Source organism: Protopterus annectens, chromosome 1.part0 (genome assembly GCF_019279795.1).
Source record: "Protopterus annectens isolate FY-2018-M chromosome 1.part0, PAN1.0, whole genome shotgun sequence".
Lineage (NCBI taxonomy): Eukaryota > Metazoa > Chordata > Ceratodontiformes > Protopteridae > Protopterus > Protopterus annectens.
This window is the reverse complement of record NC_056725.1, coordinates 499,102,634-499,117,098: the sequence shown is the minus strand read 5'-3', so window position 1 is coordinate 499,117,098 and position 14,465 is coordinate 499,102,634.

The window sequence follows — 14,465 nt, the reverse complement described above, 5'->3', positions numbered from 1 at the left end:
TAGGATAAGTGTCACAGAGGATATTTTGTATGATTCAGGAACTGTACCTCATAATAATAAAAATATTTTACGCAATACAAGGTCAATATTTCTTGTATATTTACATTTAAAACTCCTGGGATCAAGTCCCATCAACATATCTGTTCTAACTTTATTTAAAGTTTGGTCTATCATAGAGTTATAGTTGGGCATGTGCCTATCATTGGAATCACAAAACTCTCACTATCCCATTTCCACATAATAGATATATTAATCATACCATTAAAGTACTGATTTAATACATTTGCAATTACCTATGGCTAAGATATTAGCTTTCCTTTGCTAACGTATGCTGTAGGATTACATGTATTAGTCAGCATAATAATATGCCTAAAATATAGTTTCTTTTTGTTATTATAAAGTGCTTTTCATAATAAATTTTTTCCTCTTTTAAACTCAGATTAAATTATTTACACATTTTGTTGAGAAGACGTATTGTACCTTGTGGATGCTTTTTAATTTTTGTTAATATCCCATTTTTATTCCATTGTTTCAATAAACTCTTGTTTCTCCAAAAATGATACATTTGTCTTTGCTTTAAATAAGGTCTCTCTGTCTAATTTAAATGTGCAATAATATTAGCAATAATAATTTTATTTTGAATATTCTAGCATGCCTGTGTTGTCCTCCCAAATGGTCTGATCACAATGTATCTGATTACTAATGATATCTCTGTATTTCAATAAACTGAAATTATACCTTTCATAAGGCATAGATGATTTAGTACCTAAATACTTAATTTCAAAAAGTCAATGTGTTATGATCTGACGTTTCACAGAGCATAGATAGTTTGACATTTTTAACCTTTTGAGGACAATTAGTAACAAGTATGTCAAAAATATTATGACTCCTTGTTGGTATTCGTATTAACTGTGACAAATTATTTACTAGAATGATGCCAAAAAATTCATAATTAGAAGTAAGGATACTAGTATAATGAAGCAGAACTATCTTTGGAGAATTCTGATCTCTAACTGAAATCATAGTAATATAGTCTAAATTATTACATAAATATTGTAAATAGTTCTTGTGTGATAGCTTATCCAATGATGGTTTGCTGTAGGTGACTATAAACCTAATATCTTCTTTATCTGTTCTACCTTTCAAGTCTTCAACCACTGTCTCATTTAGAATATCCTTTAAAATTAGCACAGTATTATCAACAAGAAGGAGAGCTCCTCCAACATCTCTAGCTTATCTGAGACATTCATATTTTGTATAATGTGGGATAATCAATTCACAGACATTCAATACTTCGACTATAGTGATAACAGAGAATTTGTCTACATTTAATATGCTTATTAATTCATGTGCTTTCTTACAAAGACTTCTTACTTTGCAGATGTGTGTGTGTGTCTTCTTTCGGCTTTTCCCGGTTAGGGGTCGCCACAGCGGAACTCCGGTCTGTATATTTCTAAAAAAGGCTTGATTTTACCATTAATTTACAAAAAGCAAACTCTGCACCATCTAGACTTAGGTAAAATTCATTTTGCTATCCCTTCAATAGTCATTTTAAAATTCTTAGAAGCCAGAACCGGGCATTAAATTGCAATGCTTTTGTTGTGCAGTAGTCATGCATAGAGTACAATGGTACAATTTAAAGTACACTTGCATTATAATTTTCAATCAGTTCAAACAGAATCTGCATTTTCATGTGTTTTGCTGGAGTGTGTGATAATCATTCACTACACACTGAACTAATATATATATATATACTTGTAAGGTGGCAATTTCTTGTCTAGCTGATTTAGCATATTCGGAATATCTCTGAGCTTTAACCCAGATAATGTTGAAGATGTTATATTTATTTTATTCAAATCCTTTAAATTTTATCTTAAGGGTTTAAACACTAAGTCCAATAAAACTGAGTATCTTTGAGGTTAAAATATTTATTATCATTTGTAGATGCCATGTGTTGATGGTGAAAGCGCTTAGTGTGTGGATTAAAACGTTTCGGAATACTTGGATGGTTGTTGTGTTTTTACTTTTACTAGTGTAATATCCATTGGGTATTTTTTATGGTATTTGGAGTATGTCCCCTGTAGTGACAGTCTAATAATGTGTTTCCAGTTCAGGAGTCAAATATGGAGGAACCCTGAGCACAAGACAGTCTTTCTAATGCCATCCTTTTTAGTTCCCCATTCTAATGTTTCCTGATGATTAATTACAGAGGTACTATTAACAATTCCACAGTCACTTCTTCTTCCTTTAAGTGTAATAACACAAATTTATATTTGATGTTAACTTCCAAATTACATGCTAATGTCTTAATACTAGAACAGTAAAGTAAAATATGTTCAAAAATACGCTTACAGATTAACTAGTATATCCTAGTATACACACACATATGGTATTCATGGACATTATGCAAAGGTATTTAGTGTGTCATTGTATCTCCATTTCAGTTTGAGATACAGTACCCACCAGGACTTGTGTTTGCTCATTAATGGGCATTTTTTTATGTCCCAAAATCACTTCCAGTTGGCTAAAGTGCCTTTTAATCACTTAAACACACTTCCTTACTTCAAACACAATTATTTTAGACCAAAATAAAGAAAATAAAAAAAGTACTGCCCCAGTGTCCTTAAAAGGACATGAGCTAGAGTACAGATAAATGAATATTTTTTATATTTTCCAATTATATTTATTTTTATTATATAGTTTGTTGATTTTTCTGTTATCCTTCTATTTCTTGGACACAGTGCTAATGTGATAATTTATGACAGATATTTTCTTGACTAATATCCCATGATTATGTTGTACATGTTGTTCTCTACAAATAACTTCTGAAATGACCATTTCTAGCTTATTTACTGATGTATAAATACAGTACTAAAACTTAAGTCCTTCATTAGTAAAAAGGAATGGTTAAGGCTTTCTGTGATCTTCCTTTTAAAGCTGACATTTTATTCAGTGTGCTTCATAATTTAAATCTGGTGTCATATAGAAACCCATCAAGAAGTTAATTCTCAGACCAAGCTGAACATCGATTCCAATCATTTTGGTATGAGAACAGATAACTTCCAAGTCAGAAGGCATGTTTTTATTCACTAGCATTAGTATCTTCCTCTTACCTTATTAGGTCAAGATATTTGGTAAACATACATGGTTAGGAAATGGGGAATAAAGGACATTTCCTTTAAACCAAAACACAATTATAACAGCAATATCAATGTTTTTATTATTATGTGTTATGAAAGTCACCTCATATATTATCAACACTTTTTGCTTTATTTGATAAGATTTTACTACTATCTATACTCAGCATGGAAGTTGTATTTGGAACTATATATTGCCTATAAATCTTTATACTGTATTTGTACTATCCCCCAAAAATATTTCCTAACTTAGAAAAGGTGATGATAGTCATGTCTTTGAAAACATATGCCCAGCTAAGACAACTATTAAAATGAAATGTATTTTTCCTTTTTTTAAGCCAGACAATACAGGGGATGGAGAAATATCTACAAAGATCAACTTGTATTTTTTTCTTTAGACAGATTTAACATATTTTAAAGGCTTAATGCATCTGCTTAGTTTTGGTTTTGATTATACAGGTTAATTTAATTAAAGCAACAGCTAAACAAGGCTTGTTTGATGTTTACCAATCTAGCACCTCTAGGGCAAGACAAAATAATTCTTTCTCTACCATTTCTTGAGAATTTTTTTTAAGTCCGACCAGTAATGAATCTACAGTAATAAATGCATTGCTATTAGACTGTGGAAAGCATTATGTCGTGGAAAGGATAACATGTACATTATTTCACTTGTGAGGAATTGGTTTACTCATTAACACATCTGATTCATAGGTTCATAGGTTCATAGTAGGCTATCTGCCCTAGGGTATTTATAAGCCTAGCCAGAGTGTGTTTGGCTTTCACCACCCATTTTAAAATTAATTTTGCTATGCCCTTTTTCGAGGTTAGTATACTGTGCCACTGTCTAACAGTGACACAGAAGTGATACCCGGGATAAACCTACGATCCCCCATCCACTCATCAAGATTCCTCTTGAAGAGAGTCAATGAGGGACTCTGCCTAACCTGGACTGGGATTTTATTCCAGAGTGAAGGGAGCCTCTGGGTTATGAATCTGTCCCTCCAGCATGTCCTATTTATTTCAGTGCTGAGGTTCAAGTCTCTCGAGCGCGTAGCTTGATGGGATTTGGATTTTCTGAGGTGCAGCATGTCCATTAATTCCGGGTTGGACATGGCTTTATACGTCAGGCACAGATCGCCTCTGAGCAGGCAGTATGCCACTGAGTAGAGCTGGAGTTTCTTTAACCGGGCAGCATATGGCATCTGTTTGAGCCCTTTGATCCTCTTGGTGAGGTACTTTTGGGGTCTTTCCAGTTGCTGCAGGTGTCTGGTAAGGTACATCCCAAAAGGGGAATTGTACTCAATTATGGGCCTGATGAGGGATGAGTAAAGAGGCACGATGACCTCCCCTGATCTAGATGTGAATCCCTTTATGATTAGGTGGGCTATATAAAATGTTTTTCTAACCACGTTGGCCACGTGGTTGTCAAATGAGAGATTGCTATCAACTTGGGTCCCCAGGTCCCTAATTACTTCTTCCGTACTTAATGGATTACCACCTATGTGGTAATTTGTGGGCACTTTGTTTTTGCCAAAGGGGATGATTATACACTTTTTGGCGTTTAGCTTGAGGCCATGGCTTTGGCACCAGTTGTCTGTTTCTATGAGGCCCTTTTGGAGGATGCTTGTGTCGGCTGGAGAGTCGATTATAGCGCCCAGTTGGCAGTCAATTGCGAACGTGGTCAGCCACAGTCCTTCCGTGTTTGCCTGTACCTCCGAGAAATATATACTGAACAGGAGAGGTCCGAGGACTGAGCCTTGTGGGACGCCACTTGTAACTGGTTTGGAGTCTGACATGGCTCCAGCAATTCTAACCATGTGAGTTCTGTCCTTGAGCCAGTTTGCAACCCATCTAGTGACATAGGGATTTATATTTAAGCTGGTGAGCTTATCTATAATGCCCGAGTGGGGTATTGTATCGAAGGCTTTTGCGAGGTCCAGGTAGGCTGTGTGGACCACCTTCCCCTCGTCAATGGGCTTGGTGACTGTTTCAAAGAAATCAACCAGGTTTAAGAGGCAGGATCTGCCCTTAACAAAGCCGAACTGGGTAGGATCCAGTGTCTGTAGGTCCCCAATATCTTTTTTTATGAGGTCCATGATGATCCTTTCCATAGCTTTGCAGACCAAGCTAGTCAGGCTTATGGGGCGATAGTTTCCAGAATCCGTTGAGGCACCACCTTTGTGGAGAGGGACCACTGTTGCTGTACGCCACTCTTTGGGTACATATCCTGTGGTAAGGCTGAGACTGAACAGTAGTTTTATGTTTGGGTTTAGCTCTTCTTGGAGTTCATGTAGGACGCAGCCCGGGACACCGTCTGGTCCCATTGATGCTGTGTTTTTTGCTTTGGAGAGGGCGGCTCTTACCTGAGCATCTGAAATGTCAGGGGGGCAGCAGTCTGCTGGGATAGATATTTGCCCTTTTGGTGGGGAGGGGGGGGAGAAGTTTGCGATGAACCTGTCAGCTAGAATGTTGGCAATGTCTGTGGGTTCAGTGTATTTTTTGTCATTTTGGACTAATTCTGAGCATATCTGGGAATTCCCACCAAGGTTCCTAACATAACTAAAGAAAGCCTTGTGATTATCCTTAGTGTCCTGTGCAATTTTTCTCTCGAAGCTGGCCTTAGACGATTTTATGAGTGCCCGTAGTTTTTTGCTAACACTGATCAGAGATGCCTTCCCTTTTTGGGATTTTACTCTATCATTTAGTAGCTTCCTCCTTCTATTGTATAGTTTGTTTATGGCTGGGGTCCACCAGACAGGACATCTGCCTTTGGAGGATTGGGTCTTGGTTTTATTTGGGATTGCATGATCCATGCATTCCTGAAGGTGTTCATAGAATGCATTTATAAAGGATTCTGCGGTCTGGGCCGTATTTTCCACAGGCCCGGGGGCTATGAAGGATTCCACCTTGGTTTCGAGGAGTGTGAAATTTGCTTTAGAGAAGTTTTTCACTGTGGTTTTCTGGGCAGGGGGTGGGGTCGGGATGTGAATATCCAGTGAGATTAGTTTATGGTCTGATCTTACCAGTGAGTGATACACTTCTGGTCTGAAGCATAGAGTCCCCATGTTGGTGATGATCAGGTCCAGTATGTTTTCCCCTCTTGTGGGAGTGGTAACATGTTGTTCCATAGCATTTGAGTTTATAAATTCTAGGAACCTTTGAGCTAGGGTGTTGGAGCTAGAGTAATGCTCCCAGTCTATGTTTGGGTAGTTGAAGTCGCCCAATATAATGGTGTTTGGAGAGACCTTCATATTTTCCAGTGTGCTCAGGAAGGCTGAGTGGGGTTCCTGGGTTTGGGAGGGTGGTTTGTAGCAGGCTATAAACTGGAAGGCAGTTTTACCCACTGTTAGTTGCACATGGATAGTCTCTGATGCTTCGTGCTGTGCCACCAACCTGGAGGTGTGGGTATCTTTGATGAATATTGATACTCCCCCTCCTTTTCTGGTTCAGTCCAAGTTTTGGGGCTGAAAAGCATGGTATGAGGTATAACCTGGTAGTGCTGGGGTGTTCTCAGGAGCCTTGAACCAGGTTTCTGTTACTGCACAGATATCAATGTTCTCAATGCTAAGGAGAGTTTTGAGTGCATGCATCTTGAGGTTTAGACTTCTGGCGTTGAGTAGCATTACTCTTAGTTTCTTATCCCTTGTGATACCTATGGAGGTGGGTTTGTCTTTTGAGCCTTGCCTAAAAAAGGCACTATGGGGGTAGCAAGAGCCTTTGCCAATATCCGAAAGCCCAGGGGTGACAGGTGCAAGCCGTCCCTAGCGAAGCATCATGGCTTGTCGAGCATGTCATCCCAGGCTGACAGGCATTGGATCCCCTTTGAATGACACCAATACTTAAGCCAATTGTTGAAATTGATAATCTTGTCTTCATATTGTGGCATCATTCTTGGTGAGGGTAAGATGCTACTCAAGGTCAGGGTCATACCGGCCTGGGCCACATGCTCAGAGAGCTCCTCTATGTCTCTTTTCATGTAGTCCAGGGAGGTACGTCTCAGGTCATTCACACCAGCATGGACAATGACTGAGTCATATTTGTACTTGCCTTGGAGTGACCTGAGTGCTTGTGTTATGTGGTGGATCCTAGCGCCCGACAGGCAGCTCACCATGACCTTCTCCTTGTTCAGCCTGGTGAACGGGACGTCAGTGTGCCTGACAATAGAGTCACCTATTACAAGTGTATCAGGTGTGTTGTTTAGCCTTAAGGGCTGTGACTGTTTGGCACACTGGCTTTGTGAGCTATGTGTTGCACGTGTTTTGTTTTGGGGTAGCGGTTGCTTGGGTGTCTGCTTTGGAGGTCTCTGCTGCTTAGGCAGATTTTTATTTAGAGCCTCCGAGTATGTTTTTGTGTGTTTATGTGTTTGGTTTGCTGTTGTGGTAGGTCTATGTGAGACTGGAATTTTAGTGAGTGTGGTTTCCTTCTCCTCCTGACAGGTTTCGCCAGTTCACCAGATATTCTTCTAGGTACAGAAAAATTATGCATTTTAGACAAATTCTGCCGAATTTGGCATTTACCCAACCCAATAGTAATGAATTGTTCAACTTCTTAGACGAGTTGGGAGGCTCTACTGCAGCTAAATCTGAAGTCATGATATCTACACTGGTTACCATGCTATGCAAAGCAACTTGAGACATAATAAGCAGACTAGTGAAATAGAATGCACAGGCACCCATGCATAACAAATTCAGTAATATCAGAGAGAGAAAGATTTTAGTTTAAAGCTAGTTTCGAAAAGAAATGCTGAAAAGGATGGCAAGGTGACATCATTATTATCAGACATCAAACCTTTAAAGCCCTGACCATCCTACAAGCATCAACAAACTGGTTGCGAATTGTCATCACCTCATACCATTTAATTAAGTAACTGCACTTTTTGTAGTTGAACAAGTCACCTTCAACCACGGACTGATCATTGGTAAACACATTGGACCAGTTATAGATGTTGATCTATCTCACTTTCAGTACATCATCAAGACATAAAAAATTAAAAACTTCCAGCTTCACTTTGAAGTTAGTAGTGACAGATGATACTCAGATATAAACTATTTGCTTACTTGGGGAAAGGCACCTCAAAAATAATAATAGTAATACAATTAAAATGTTGCTAACTTATTATATCAATAATCTGTGACCTAGCATGTTTGCAAGTATGCAGTCATTGAAACATATCGTTAATTTGGGGAGAAATGTGTTTCTTAAAGAATACAGTGTGCAGCTTTGACAAATGTTGATGGCTTTTGACCCCCAACTTTCACTCAAAGCACAGTTATAAGATGCTGTCACTAAAAATAAATTAACGTAAACAAAAACCTGTATAAAACTATGCAAAGCTACTCTGAACCACAATTGCTTACTCAGAATCTCAACTAAGAAAGTCCAACTAAAATCAGGAACATCTACAATAACAAAAACACAGCTCTTCTTCTACATAAAAATGACCAAAGTGTAACTACTAACGGCTTTCTGACTTTGTATATAATTAAAGGAAAGCATTATTAACTTCCAGTGAGTGAAGGAGAAAAATAATTATGAAAAAAGGAAAACAGACACTAATACTGTTGGCTGAAGCAGAATCTGTGATATTAATTACTGAATAACAGAATGATTTTCACAAATTATTATAACATTGGTCCCTGTAAAATAAAGATAAATGCTAAAAACACTGAAAAATAAACTGAAGCACAAGCTCTGGAATACAGAAACACACCTACTGTACTGATGCTCCCATTGTTATGTTTTGTAGTAGGATAAGACCCAAAGCTAATTATCAGTTAGTTAGGTAGAATTTCACAGACGAAGCCACCATTAATTTTAAAAAAAGCTGTATGTGGAAATGGCAGCAGCTGGGAATGATGCACTAAGAACAGACAGGCAAGAAGCAGACACTTGCTGAAGTACAAATGCACTTTATAGCAATGCTATCAGAAAGCTTAAATGGCATGTTAAAGGGACTGTAGCAATGTTTGTATCGATCTTCTTATCCTTATAAGGGGTAGAAGTCAGTGTATAGCAAGTAGAGGAACATGCACAAAGAAACAGGGAAAGTAAGAATGGGCATAGGGAAGGGGAGGAAGGGTATAACTTTGTTACCAGGAGCAGGCAAAGGGTGTAAGAGCAAAACAAGGAATGGAAAGAAGGTGAGGTTGGGAACGTGTACACAAACAAACAGAAACTGACAGAAGAGGTGCTAACACTCCTGAATGGGTGACTGTAGAATAATAGACATACAGACAAAGGGAGGGCAAGGGGTTAGGGAGGACACAACAACAAACAGGGGCAGAGAGAGGACACACAAGGAAGGAGAACACTAGGATGGGAAATATAGTGGGTATAACCCTCCTTTATCCACACTGTCTGAGCTAGATCCATACAGAGGTCAGTTATGGCCCTGACCACTCTCTCCACTGTGCCCCAACTCAGGTAGTGTAGGCAGAGCCAGGCAATCCTGTGACCATGTAAGCCACATAATGACCATCTGCAGGTGGACAACGAAGGCTTATAGCTGCTGGTCCACCAAGCCCCCCACTACTTGCAAAGTAGGCCTATTTGTTCTGCAAATAAACTATAAGAAATTAATTTTCACCTTTGCCATTTGAACCTTAACATAATCCAATATCACAGCCATAAATATCTTCACAGAGACATCTCAAAAAACTGATATGTCTCTACAGATCTTTTGTAATGCCATTTTGTACTCAAAATTGTCCTGATTGGTGAAAGAAATTATGTAATAACAGGATCTCTCTACTTTAAATCACAATTGTTAATGGGTCCCACACTTAGTTAGCCCAGTATTTTAACTACCTAGAGGCAGTACTGAACCAGTGCCTTGGTTACAAAGACCAAATGAACTGTGTACATGTTAAGCAAACAGGAAGCTCAGCACTCCCTAATAAGCTTGAGGAAATGCTTCATCTCTCCACTTGTCTCCTTGTCACCAACACCCTAGCACTTCCTGTCCCCCTTTAGAGAGGAGTATTACTTAACAACAGTTAACTAACAATACACATAAAATTCTTAGCATTTTTATCATACCATGCAAAGCTTTGCACCGGGATTGATTGGTGGGCACATGACTGTATAACTGTCTTTCTCTTCAACTGGCATGGGACTCAGCAATGTCTTGCTATTCTATGTGGCGTTAAGCCATTTTCAAACAACTGTACAGCTCCTATAAATACAAAGATGGTATGCTTAAGCAATAGGAACCCCCCCAAAGGGGCTAATATCCACTGATAATCATAAGTTTAGTATTCCCAGAATCTGCATGGCTGGTTGCGACAGAGCATATACTCTTTCTTATTTTACGAGAATTCTATATCCCTTGGTATTAGACACTCACCTTCATTTGCTATGCACAAAATAAAAAAAAACTGAATGTTCATTTACTAAGGAAATAAAGTGTATCCTGATATTGCACACTGCAAGACACATCTGTAGATTTTATAGCTGGAGAAATTTACTTTATTGTTCCTTCTGTTAATGACTTTGTGCCAAAGTGTGCAATGCATGTTGTATAATGCAAGCATGTATAATTTTATTTATTTATTTATTTATTTACATTTGTTGACCGGGAGTGTCTGACTGGACATATGTCCATTTTCAGCGAAGGCCTGGGGAAAAAAGCTCCACAGTTAAAATAAACAGACAGTAATTACATTGGATTACATAGCGATTAACAATTTAACATAGCAATTAATTACAAACATATTTACAGATGAAGAACATAGTACATCAATAGACAACTAGAATCTTTATCTGCGAAGTACATAACAGACATTAACAAATGTTACAATAAGAAGTTCCTGCTGTATAATAAGAACTAGGCTTATGAGCATCTGAGCTTGCTATAATCAAGGTAATTAGTAGGGTGGAAAGAAAGGTAGTAGTTGGATGGGGTGGGTGATATTAGAGTGGGAGTTGCAAGGGTATAGCCAGCATGTTTTTAGGTGTGCTTTTAGTAAAGTTTTGAAGTGGGTACATGATGGTTTGGAGGTAATTGTGGGTGGGAGGGAGTTTCATAATTTGGCTATGGCGCAAGAGAATAGTGCTTCACCAGCAGAGTTATTGGCTTTAGTGATCTGCAAGTGATTTTTGTTGCTGGATCTTAGTGGCCTGGTGGTGCGATAGGGTTGGAGTAGATTCTGGAGGTATGGGACATTTAGTGGATGGTTTACTAGTTTGTGGGTGAGGGATAGTTGATACCATTGAAGGAGGTGAGTGAGTTCAAGCCAGCTCAGTTCAGCAAGTGAGAGACAGTGGTGACTACGGTAGGATGCCCCTGTGGCGAATTTGGCGATTTTGTTGTAGCAGGTCTCTAGCTTGTTTAGATCGCATTGCCTTAGGCTGGTATATATTGGAGAGGCATAAAGTAGGGTGGAGATAAGGTGGGAATTTGCTACTGAAATCTTTGCTGCTTTGGTGAGAAGTTGCTTATTTCTGTATAATGCTCCTAGTTTTTTGTGGACTTTTTTTATGGTCATGGATATGTGAATGTCAAATTTTAGTTTATTGTCTATTTCCACTCCTAACAATTTGGTGTGTTCAGTTGGGTATATAGTGGTGTTGTCTTTTGCTGTGATGTTAAAGTAAGAGTTGTTTTGAGTATGTTTGGTGGCTTGGAAGATGAGTAGTTTAGTTTTGTTTTGGTTGAGTATTAATTGGGCATCGGATAACCAAGTTTCAACAGAGAAAAAGTCTTCCTGCATGACTTTTTGCAGTTATAATGTATGCTGTATAATGCATGCTGTACAATGCAATCATGTGTAATGTATGCTGTATAATGCATGCTGTACAATGCAATCATGTGTAATGTATGCTGTATAATGCATGCTTTGCAGTACAATTGTGTGTAATGCATGCTGTACAAGGCATGCTGTGCGGCTTGCTCTATGAATGAGACATGCATGTCTGCTTATACATGCACTTTAGAAAAATATTACCTGCTGTATAACATGATACCCTGAAATCTCTTAATACTGGGAATTTGTTTCCCAGCTTTTGCCAAGAGTGACTAATTCTGCAGCAGTCACCTTGCAATCAAACCCACCAAGGTGAGCAGTCTATTATCAGTCATTCCTTCACACCTCCGCTGACGTTAGCTTTTACCTATTCCAGGCCGGCTAGTCAAAGTCAGCTCATTGGCATCTCAGTAAAACTGCAATCATAGTTCCATCAATCTGTACTATCAAGTTGTCCCTTAGCCACAATTTTTTTGTTGCAAAACAGTGTGTCACACATTTTGGCATTTTTTTATGATTGATGACAATATTGTTACCAGTTTCATAATTTTTCACATCCAGGGGACTGATACAGCCTGTTATTGCAGCTAGTCATCCAAGGTGTCTAGTCCTCAATGTGCTTGTGTTAAATACAGAGACTACTCCTTGATGTGCTAGTGTTAGACACACAGACTAGTCCATGATGTGCTAGTGTTAGACACACAGACTAGTCCTTGATATGCTAGTGTTAGATTCACAGAGTAACCCTCAATGTCCTTGATTTGCTAATGTTAGGTACATAAACTAGTCCTTAATGCACTAGTGTTAGATACACAGACTAGTGTCCTCGATGTGCTAGTGTTAGGTACACAGACTAGTCCTCGATGTGTTAGCATTAGATGCACAGACTAGGCCTTGATGTGCTAGTGTTAGATACACAGACTAACCCTCCATGTGCTTGATGTGCTAATGTTAGATACACAGACTCACCCTTGATGATTTGTGTTAGATACACAGACTAGACCTTGATGTGCTAGTGTTAGATACACATACTAGTCCTTGATGTACTAGTGTTAGATACACAGACTAGTCCTTGACGTGTTAGTGTTAGATGCACAGATTAGCCTTTGATGTGCTAGTATTAGATTATCATATCAGTTCTCAATGTCCTCATTTGCTAGTGTTAGATACACAGATTAGCCCTCTATGTCCTTGATGTGCTATTGTTAGATACACAAACTAGTTCTTAAAGTGCTAATGTTAAATACGCAGATTAGACCTCATTGTGCTAGTATTAGATATACAGACTAGGCCTTGATGTGCTAGTGTTAGATACACAGACTAGTCCTTGATATGTTAGTGTTAGATACACAGATTAGTCCTCGATGTCCTTGATGTGCTGCTGTTGTTAGCTACACAGACTAGTCGTTGATGTCCTTAATGTGCTAGTGTTAGATACACAGACTAGTCCTTGATGTGCTAATTTTAGATACACACACTAGTCCTTGATGTGCTAGGTTAGATATACAGACTAGTCCTTGATATCCTTGATGTGCTGGTGTTAGCTACACAGCCTAGTTTTCGATGTCCATGATGTGCTAGTGTTAGATACATTGACTAGTCCTTGCTGTGCTAGGGTTAGATACACAGACTAGTCCTTTTTTGTGCGTTAGATATACAGATTAGTCCTTGATGTTCTAGTGTTAGCTACACAGCGTAGTCCTTCATGTGCCAGTGTTAGATACAAAGATTAGTCTTTGATGAGCTAGTGTTAGATACACAGACGTATCCATGGCATGTCAATGTTAGATACACAGAATAGTCTCTAAATGTTGTATAACTAGAACCAGTTATAAGCTGTAAAAATCTATTTTAACATTAGGAGTCTGCAGCATAATCCTATTTCTGCAAAACCTTATTATTTTATTAATACAACACTCAGCTGTTTCACATATTTTGTTTATGAATACTTGCATTTCCTATGGGTCTCTGCCTTGCCTTATATTAGGAATACATATGGAACGCTTCTTAAAGTAAACTTTTAGAAATGCCCTTTAGAGTGAAGTTGGGTGGAATATTTATATTTGTTGTAGAATTTTAGAAGTGTTTGCCTAGTCAGATTTTTTTGAATTATATATAAGTTTATGTACTAAAATACATGAAGCTCTCAAATATGTCTCCAACCTTGTTGTATGGAACTGTGTACTCAGACTGTAAAATGGAACTCGATCATCAATTCTACTAAATATCTCACCTTGCAATTGATAAAAAATGTTGAGCAGATACAGAGTGTTCTGAGTGAGCATCATTTGCTTAGGCCAAGATACTAAAAAATAAATTAAATCTAAAAAGTATCATGGAGCACTTTCAGTATGTCTGGCTTTGCCCTTGTACAGAAACATGTAAAAAGCTTCTTACTGATGGACTATAGGTTCATAGCTTTGTAGGTGGTTACTAGGCTAACAGCCCCAGAGGGGCTTTTTAAGTCTAATCATGATTCCCAAATGTATCTGACGTCTGATACCCCAGGGTTATTTAAGGGGTATATGTAGGTTTGGCAAAGGTGGTCAAGCATTTACAGGTTGTCTGTCTACTAGAGACATAG